This window comes from Sorex araneus, chromosome 4 (assembly GCF_027595985.1).
Source record: "Sorex araneus isolate mSorAra2 chromosome 4, mSorAra2.pri, whole genome shotgun sequence".
NCBI lineage: Eukaryota > Metazoa > Chordata > Mammalia > Eulipotyphla > Soricidae > Sorex > Sorex araneus.
In genome coordinates this window covers 86,040,994-86,051,324 of record NC_073305.1, presented here as the reverse complement: position 1 = coordinate 86,051,324, position 10,331 = coordinate 86,040,994, and the positions used below count along the sequence as shown (strand labels likewise).

The 10,331-nt window shown below is 35.8% G+C and overlaps 1 pseudogene; it reads left to right on the top strand.

The window, feature by feature from the left end:
- The first annotated feature begins 5,688 nt into the window (after positions 1–5,688).
- Positions 5,689–5,818, top strand: LOC129404465 (U2 spliceosomal RNA; annotated as a pseudogene).
- Positions 5,819–10,331: the final 4,513 nt, after the last annotated feature.

The following is a 10,331-nucleotide window of genomic DNA, read 5'->3' as shown; positions in this document are numbered from 1 at the left end:
CTGTAGATTGCCTTTGTATTCGGGTCTCTATGTTTTTTGCGGTGCAGAAGCTTCTTAGTTTAATATAGTAGCATTTGTTTATTTCTGTTTCTACTTGATTGCTTAGTTTTATTAATTTTTAAAAAATCATTAATTTTAAATGAATTGATAAATAAATAAAATAATTAAATTAAATTAATTAATTTAACTCGAGTCATCCTGAATAGAATAGGCAGAACACTAGATGAAGGACAACTATGCGAGCAAGCCAGTTCTGAAAAAGGATTCAGCACAATTGACCATATCCACACAGCGACCAAACTCATTGAAGTTTTGTGAGAGTTCAAGATGCCGCTCTGTCTAAGTTTATCAATTTTAAGAAGGCCTTCAATTCTGTTGAGACTGAAGTGGTCATCGAAGCCCTGGCCAAACAGGGCGATCAAACTCAGTACATCAAGATCTCCTCGAGCTGTACTATGGATTCACTGCCAGGATCTCACCATTCTACAAGGAAGTGATCATTGACGTAAAAAGAGGTATTCGGCAGGGTGATACTATTTCACTGAAACTCTTCAGTGCCACCCTCGAGAATGTCATGCGATGTCTGGAATGGGAAAGAATGGGAGTGAAGACAGACGGTTGGCAACTACACCACCTCCGTTTCGCTGATGACATCATTCTCTTAATGCCAAACATTAGCAAAGAGTCACAAACGCTGGTCGACTTCGACCTTGAGTGTGGAAAGGTTGGACTGCAGCTGAATCTCACCAAAACAATTTTCATGAAAAATAAACTAGTCCCTTACATTCTATTTGTAAGGGACTCAATGAAATGAACATCTTCGAATGCAGCAGCTATGTGTACCTGGGTCGAGAACTCAACATGAGGAATGACTTGGTGCCAGAACTGCTCAGGAGGAAGAGAGCAGCGTGGAATGCCTTCAAGAGCATTGAAGAAGTGGTTAAGAGGACGACAAAGAACCTCCAGCTCTGGGCACATCTCTTTGACTTCACCATTGTTCCTGCACTAACATACGCCTCAGAGACCTGGGCCCTAAGCAAACAGGATGAGAACGCTATTTGGGTTTCCCAAAGAGGAATAGAAAGAGCCACGCTAGGAGTATCATGTTTCACGTTTCAGTGAAACAAGGAATCCAGAATTCTGACCTTTTTTGACGATCAAGAATCGGACGCTGTCTCATTTGCCAAGGCGTTGAAAATCAGATGGGCCAGACACATAAAGCGATTCAGAGACAACCACTGGACTAGAGCTGTTACTGACTGGATTCCATGGGACGTCAAAAGACCTCGGGGCCGCCCACCAGCAAGATGGTTAGACTTCTTTGTCAAAACCCTGAATGAATGATTTGAGTCTCTTCCTATTCCTGGAGCAAGGAAATTTCATTGGGCTACACTAGCACGAGACAGGGATGAATGGAGACGTTACTGGCGCCTGCTCAAGCAAATCGAAGATCAACGGGATGACAAATGACACAACTGATACAAATTAATTTAAACAAATAAATAAATATAAATAAATGAAATCTGACTTCAGATTTCTCTTATGAATTGGAAAAGTCAAATTTTGAAAATATTTTACTTTTTAGCAGTGGACAGAAAGAAATATAAAATTTATGAGTTGTGCTCCCCAAAATATTTTGAGAAACAGTGTTCTCCAAAATTTTGAATTGGCAGTGAAAGAAATATTTAGTACTTTTGTATATAAAAAATAAAAATATCTTGAGAAAAATTTGTTTAATTTTGAAAAGGCATTTACATCTTTAAACTTTAAATTCAACTCATATAAAGTCTATCCTTAAGGAAGAATCAGAGTTGAAGACCAATAGATGAGGATAAAGAAATGCTTTATGATTATATGGTTGGTAAAAGTAAAAATATACAAAAATAACACTTGTAATTTTATAAATGTTAAAATTCACTGCAGTATACATCTTATGAGTATTATCCAATTATTAAAATTATTCATAAATACTTCATAAAGTTGCAAAAACATCCATGAAATATTAATAGAAAGCAGACAATATATGCACATAAATATACAGAGCAAAATCCAAAAATGTTTTGCTCTTCATGTTTTAAATTTTTTAATTAATTTTTTATTAAGGTACCATGGTTTACAAGGTTATTCATACTTGAGTTTTAGGCACAGAGTATTCCAACACCAGTGCCACCATGAGTATCAAATTCCATCCCCTAATGTCCTCAGTTTCTAGCCTGCACCCCTTGACAGGCACTTTACTAAGTTTCTTGTAGTTTAGATCTCATGCTTTCAGTGTTGTGGATGTTATGGTTCCAATTTATAATTATACTACACTCCTATGCCGTTGATGTGCCTAAAACCCAGACCCCTTCTTTTTTACTTTTCACCTGCATCATTTTAATTCCCTCTTGATGGCCTTTGTTCTCTATCTTTTTTTTCCTATAGTCTAGGGTTAAGGATAATCTAGGAACTCTGATCTCCATTACTCAAACATTGGTTAATCATAAACCCCTTTTTAATACCTGCATTCCCTGTTAGTCTATATAATACAGGTAGGTGAAACCAGCCTATGTTTGTTCTTCTTCTGGATTTCTTCACTTAACATAATGTCTTCCAGTTCCAACCAAGTTGTAGCAAATTGCATGACTTTATCATTCCTTGCAGCTGTATAATATTTCATTGTGTCTATATGCCACACCTTCATTATCCACTCATCTGTCATTGGTGCCTAGGTTGATTCCATAGCATTTTGTGCTAAGTGCTGCAATGAATAATGGTGTACAGATGTCCATTTGAAAGAGTATTTTGGGCCCTGGGTAGATACGGAAGCCCTATTACTTTTCTGAGAAGTCTCCATACTGTCTTCCATTGGGATTGAACCAGACAAAATCCCCATCAGTAGTGGACGAGAGTTTCTTTTCACCACATCCCTGCTGAAACAGATTGTTCCCAGGTCTTTGAGACATGTCATTATCACTAGTATGTGACTATATCTTAATTTTATCTTGATCTAGATTTCCCTGATAATTAGTGATGCTGAGAACTTTTTCATGTGCCTATTGGCCATTCATCTGTCTTCTTCAGAAAAGTGTCTGTTCATTTCTTCTACCCACTTTAGATTGAAGTTTTAGATATTTTCTGTTGACTTTTGTGGGCACATTATAGATCTCAGATATTAACCCTTTGTGTGATGTGTTATGTGCAAATATTGTCTTCTATTCAGTTGTATTTCTTTTGCCTTGCAGAAACTCTAATTTCTTTTTTTTATTTTTTATTTTCTTTTTGGGTGACACCTAGTGATGAACAGGGCTTACTCCTAGCTCTACACTCAGAAATTATTCATGGTGGTGCTTAGGGGACCATATGAGATGCTGGAAATCGAACCCAGGTCAGCCACGTGCAAGGCAAATGCCATACCCGCTGTGCTATCATTCCAGCCACAAAATTCTAATTTCTTTTTTCTTCTCTTTTCGGTGGGGGCTTTTTGGGTCACAGCCGGCAATGCTCAGGGGTTTCTCCTGGCTCTGCACTCAGGAATTATTCCTGGCAGTGCTTAGGGGATCGTATGGGATGCTGGGGATTGAACCTAGATCAGCCATGTGCAAGGCAAACTCCCTACCTGCTGTGCTATCACTCTAGCCCAAGAAACTTTAATTTCTTATAGTCCAATTATTTTTGTTCTGTTCCTGGTGCCGATGGAATTATATCAGTGAAAGCAGGATAAATTTATACATATAAAATACATACATAGCACAACTTAAGAACTTTTTAATTTCTCATGGAATAATATATAAATATTATATAATAATATATAAATATTATATAATATATAATATATAGTTATATATAATATTAATATAAAATATAATATTAATATAAATTATATATAAATTATATATGAATTATATGAATTATATATAATATTAATATAAAATATAATATTAATATAAAATATATAATAATATATAAATATTATATAATAATATAATATATAATATATATAATATAAATATTATATAATATATATTATATATAATATAGGACATATATATTTACGATCTCATAAGTCAATGTTACCTAAACAAAATTAAGTAGGCTATTTATCTGTGATGGACTGACAAATTATTTTAAGCATATTATGCTGAACTATATATTTTCCATTATAAACTGGTATTACTTATCTTAAAAATAATTATATATTTTTAATTAAAATAATTTTTATCAGATAGATCACTGTCACTGTCGTCGCGTTTTTCATCGATTTGCTCAAGTGGGCACCAGTAACGTCTCCATTGTGAGACTTGTTTGTTACTGTTTGGGGCATGTTGAATACGCCATAGGTAACTTGCCAGGCTCTGCCGTGCAGACAAGATATTCTCAGTAGCTTGCCGGGTTCTCCAAGAGCGGCGGAGAAATCAAACCCAGGTCGGCCGCATGCAAGGTGAACGCCCTACCACTGTGCTATCGCTCCAGCTCAATCAGATAGATATAATGCTTAAATTTTTGTTTTAAGATCTGAGATATCAAAAGATTTTTAAAAAGCCACAAAACGTCAAATAGTTCATTTAAGGTATAAGTCCTTTGAAAATTCAGAAGAACCAAGAGTTCATTTCTCTGGGAAATTGAATATTTCATGAAAGAGGGTTGAGACCAGTTGTAAAGCCTTGAACGCCTGACTAAGAAAGAGATATTTTATACTGATGCAAAGGACCCTTGAGGAGATTTTTGTAGTTCTATTAGGGAAGAGCCTTTGTTCTCCATTAAAACTGGTACCTTGAAAATGTATATGCATATGTGCATCCATATCTGAGCGTATGTACCCTGAATGTATTCCCCCTGAGGCAGAAAATAATGTGTCTATAAAGAAGAAACAGGAAGAACGATTAAGGCATTCGTTAATTAGGGTCCATTTACATTTCCAGAGTCAGCTAAAATCATCCACTTATTTAAACGGAACACTCCTCAGTTTATTGCAGTCATTATTACTCTGTAGATAACTAGTCTGAATTTCACAAGTAGAGAAAATTGCATAGTCTGTTGCTTCACTTGGGGGGTCACGATTAGTCAATGTTTGAGTAAAAAAAATGCACAGACAGTTTGATGAAAATATATAGAGAAATTTAGTCAAGTGTAATCTCATTTATTCTTCACAACAAAAACACCGGGTTGTTTTTTATAGTTCATAGTTATAGTAAAGTAGTCAAAAATGTTTTTTTTTTAAAGAAAACCAAAAACTTTATCAAAGTCAGTATAGATTTAAACACAGAACACTTTTTCTCTCACAGGACAGTGCAAGCCAGTTGATGGTAATTTATCATACTACAAGACACATGACCTCATAAATTTTCTAACATTATTGCTAAATTATATATTCAATATGTTCATTTTATGTCAGATATGTACAAAGTACATATAATAGCTCTGATGTCCTTGTGTATTATGTATATATTACACACATTACAGAAATAATTTTTCACACTACAATTTACTGAATATGTGCTTTCTCTTTGTATGTTTCATATGTAATAAGTATGAATTATATACATGTATATAATTTGTACAGAAATGTACATATATTGTGTATACATATAAAATGCACACATAATGTGTAGAATTATATGAAGTAAGTTACAACATCACTATTTTATCTGTACATTCATGTGAAATTATGTTTTCACTGTCTTTCACTAGAAAAGAAATGTGTTGGAGTTTGTTTCTTGGACTTTTAGCTAAGATCAAGCATTACTGCCTGTTCTTACCAATTTAATATTTGATACTTCCTCTATCTGAGGCAAATAGAAAAACAGAAAGAAATCTGTTGGGAAATTGGGGAACCTATGCTCCAGTTGAGGAAACACTGTTTGACTGCAAAGTGAGTTGTGATTCTGTCCCAGTATTATAGTCCTGAAGAAAAAAATAGATGGTTCAGTGGAGTCTAGAGATACTGAATCTCTAAGAAGGACCCCCAGAAGTAACTGTGGCTTACTTCCTTTCTCCTTTATCTCATTCCTTGTGTCCAATTCCCCAACATGCTTAATACCAACATCACACCTCAAGTCCTCTGCGGAGAATAATGGGTAGACACCTCCCAGAACTGGCTCTAATTCTATTCAATATACTCAAAAGACCAGCTCTAAATCTAGTTCCTGGATAATCATCAAGTAGTTAAATTCATGCAGCTTGTTATTCAACAAACTGCTGTAGCATTTTAATTTATGAACCAATGACACACTGAGCCCTACCAAAACGAAGTAAGTATTGAGGGATGCAGACAAGGGGCTTTGGTGGGAGTTTCTGGTGGTACACAAAGACTGTGGCGGCCAGGCTGTCACTCCTTTTCTTAGTCCCAGAACCTCATGCAGAACACCAGCTCTAGCGTGAAGGGAGATTTAAAAGCAACTAAGTACATATAAACATTTCTCATTCATTATCTGGGGTTTCTGCTACTGGGTGACATATCATTAGTCCTAGTGTAAGGCAAGCTTTAAAAACGTAATTACTTAATCATGCAGTTAGCTTCCCATCAATCCTAGCAGCATTTGTTCTTAACTAGCTTTTAAGAACAAAATTAGGAGTAATTTGTAAACAAAAGTAATTGAAGAAAGGCAGATATCACCAAGGTGTTGACAGCATTAGCAAACATTATTGTTTCCCTTAATGCCACCACAGCACTGCAGTTAACAATAGGTAGCTGGCAAAAGGCACCACTAAGGAATTTATAGTTGGCAAGTGAGAAAAGGTAGAGGAAGCAAACTTGGTCCTTCCCTAACTCTACGGCATCCAACTCCAGCAGGTAGATAGGTCCTCTTCCCCTAATCGTGATTTGCTTTATAATCCAAATGACTTGGGGATTTATAATATGATTTCACAGTTTTATCATGAAAATAATCCCATTGCATTTTTCACAACCTCTTCTTAAATATTAGATGTAAGAATTTTGAATCCTATCCAAGATGCCCTCTTGTGAGGATTTGACTATGTACCATCAGAAATCTAAAGTACATATCCGTCTGGTTCAAATATTATTCAGAATCCTATCACCTCCTCCTTAATTTCTCCTGTGTATAACCAGAACTTCCTGAGCACAAACTCAGAAGTAAATCCTGAGCATAGTCAGACATGGCCCCACCCCAACACACACACACACACACAAACACACACACACACACCATCACACCATTTTGAGTCATCATGAATCTCCAGGTTACATCAGCACATAAATAAAAGATTAAAAAAAGCAAAAACAAAACTAAACACACAACAAAACTTGAGCTAAAGAAGTAGAACAGGGGTTAAAGCATGTGCTTTATACCAGGACAACCCTAGTTACATCTCCAGGACAAATGAATTCTCAAATATCACCAGGAGTGATCCCTAAGCCCAAAGCTAGGAGCAAAATGTCTTGAGCACTGTCAGGTGTGGCCTCAAAAACAAACATAACAAAATGAAAATTCACCATACTTTATATTTTTTACTGGAGGAACATCTTAAATGTACCGAGCAAATAATAGTAAAGTATGATATGTGGTGTGAGGATAGATATGAAAGAACTTTCACCACTGGCTTATATATAGAATTACAGAAATTGTTACTAAAGCAAGTATTCATCTTTTTATATCATTTAGAATGGGTAAATACTACATTCTTTGATTTATTTTCAAATGTAGTAGAACAATTTTACTCTATTATTATTTGTTTTGTTTTGTCTTGTTCTGCGGTGGCATCCAGCATTGCTTAGATCTTACTCCTGGCTCTGTGGTCAAGGATCATTACTGGGGAGTTGTGGTCATTGACGATCATATGGGATGACAGAGATGGAATTTGCAAGGTTGGCCTTACACATTTTACTGCCTCCCCATTCCCACCCTTTATTTTTATTTGGGGGGGAGGTTTTTAGACACACCTGCTGGTACTCCAGGGTAGAATTTCACATATTAAAAATGGTTATTTTCTGGAAGTATGTTGTACAACAATAAGAATGTTGTTATCAATATACTTTTGTATACATGAAATTTGCTAATGCACAAGTATCTGAGGTATCTGAGTGATATGTTAATTAGATGTATTATGCTCATTATGTCATAGTCTTCTATGAACTATGAACACATAGATCTTAAATATATAAAGACGTTAATGTCAAGTATCTCTCATGTAATGGAAAAACTAAACTTACATTCAAATATATTTTCAAAATAAATTACTGCATTGGACCAAGTCTTCATATTCAAAAGTAAATCAAGCAACAAGTTTTCACTAAGCATCTGCTATGAGCCAGAACAGTATAGTTAAAAGGTTGAAATAATTATCTAGATAATTACATTGGCCCCAAAGTGACTTTTATTGGTTTACATAGATCATTTGGGCCAAAGGAGACTTTTCCTTTTCAATTATCTGCAAGTATCTGTAAAACGAATCACTGTTTCAAGACTGGTCTGCTCTTTTAAAGGTTTTAAATAAAAGTGACTTGCAATGAGTGTAAACATTTTAGCTGGAAAATTCTTTTACAAATCTTCAGAACTTTAAAGATGCATCAGTTTAAGTTATAATGTGTTTGATGAGAATTAAAAACTTTTACTATTTTATTTGAAGTGGAGATTGTACAGAGGTTAAAGAATTTGCCTTGCATATGGCCGATACTGGATCCATCCTGAGAACTAGACAGTTCCCTGAGTCTCCTGAGTATCACTTAGAGATGCTGTCAGAAGATGGAGGGGGATTACTCAGATTTTTACCCTTGACTTTAAGAGAAAAAAGAATATTAACTTTATCTGAAGTGCTTAAGTAAAAAACATTTATAGGGGCTGGAATGATAGCACAGCGGGTAGGGCATTTGCCTTGCACGAGGCCGATCCACCGATCCGGGTTCGATTCCCAGCATCTCATGTGGTCCCCCGAGCACCGCCAGGAATGATTCGTGAGTACAGATCCAGGAGTAACACCTGAGCATTGCCGGGTGTGACCCAAAAAGAAAAAAAAAACACATTTATTTCTATGGACCATGGTAAGCTTTGAAATAGGCTCATGTGTAGGTCATCTCTCTGCCTCCTTATGTGTAATGAGAAGTGCATAGCAACCAGTTTGTCAAACGTTAAAATATCCATCAGAGTAGACTTTGTTAAAACTTCCATCCTCATGTTCATCATCAGTTTTTAAATGTACCATTATGTTAGACTCTTCCACTCTATTGCTTTCATTGTTGTTTCATCCATGTCTCTACAAGTGCAATACAAATATTCTGATTGGAACAGGTGAGTAACTAAATTCATGCTTAAGTCTTAGTTCTTGGCTCTATCTCCTTTCAGCTTATCATTCTGACAGAGATCAATCTCAAGGAAGAGGACACACTGAGAGGTGTACTTTTCTTTGAAATAATTATCTAGATGATTACCTTGAATTGAAATTGAGATCTAATTATTTAAATCCAAGGGAAAGATGAAACATTCTTATCTGGAAAAAACTAAGATGATGAATAAGTCACACTACGCAGAAATTGCTAAATGACTGTTCCTCTGATTTGTCTCTCTTTTTTTAAATTATGATTTAGGGTATGTGTTTTTACAATAGTTGTCACATTCATGGTCTTGGTGTACAAAGTCACTTCACTGCCACCAATGTGCTCATGACCCACCATCAGTGCTCCTGAGTCATTTCCATTCCACCTACTCCTCCTCAAATGATTTCTCTAGTCTCCGTCTCCATAATTTCTACTCACCTCTACATCAGAGTCCAGTGGGAGAAGTCACAAATTCTAGAATAAGGCAGGTAACTGTTCACATTGGAAAGAACACAGTTTGGAGCCAAAGGTTTGAATTTACTTGACTTTAAACTCTGCTTCTAACTATTTCATAAGTGCCATAATAACAAATGCCTCCTATAGATAATTATGTCCAACTTCAACTTAATCATGGAAAATCTTTCTTGGAATGTCTGAATTGCTAGCTTCTTGGATTAAATGCATCTTTGTCACAGATTCAGAGTTCCTTTTCTCAGTCCCTTCTTTCTCTTCAGAGCTAGTGTCCCTCCCCTCTCTCTACATATATTTTTATGTTTATGTAGTTGCCATGTACCACCTTCACAGAGTCAAAACTCAGTAGAGCAGTGGTCTCCCCTTTCCAATCTTTTCTAGAGTGGTGCCACCCTCCAACAGCAAATGCGTGGAAGGATATCCTTGTATGAAAAAAAGTGTTATTATTATTTCTCTGTAATAATTTAAGATATAAGAGTGATAGTACAGTGGAAAGGGTACTTGGTTGCACATAGCTGATGGAGGTTCCATCTCTGTTATCTCATATGGTCCCCCAAGCCCTGCCATGAGTGAGCACTGAACACAAAGTCAGGAGTAAGTCCTAAGC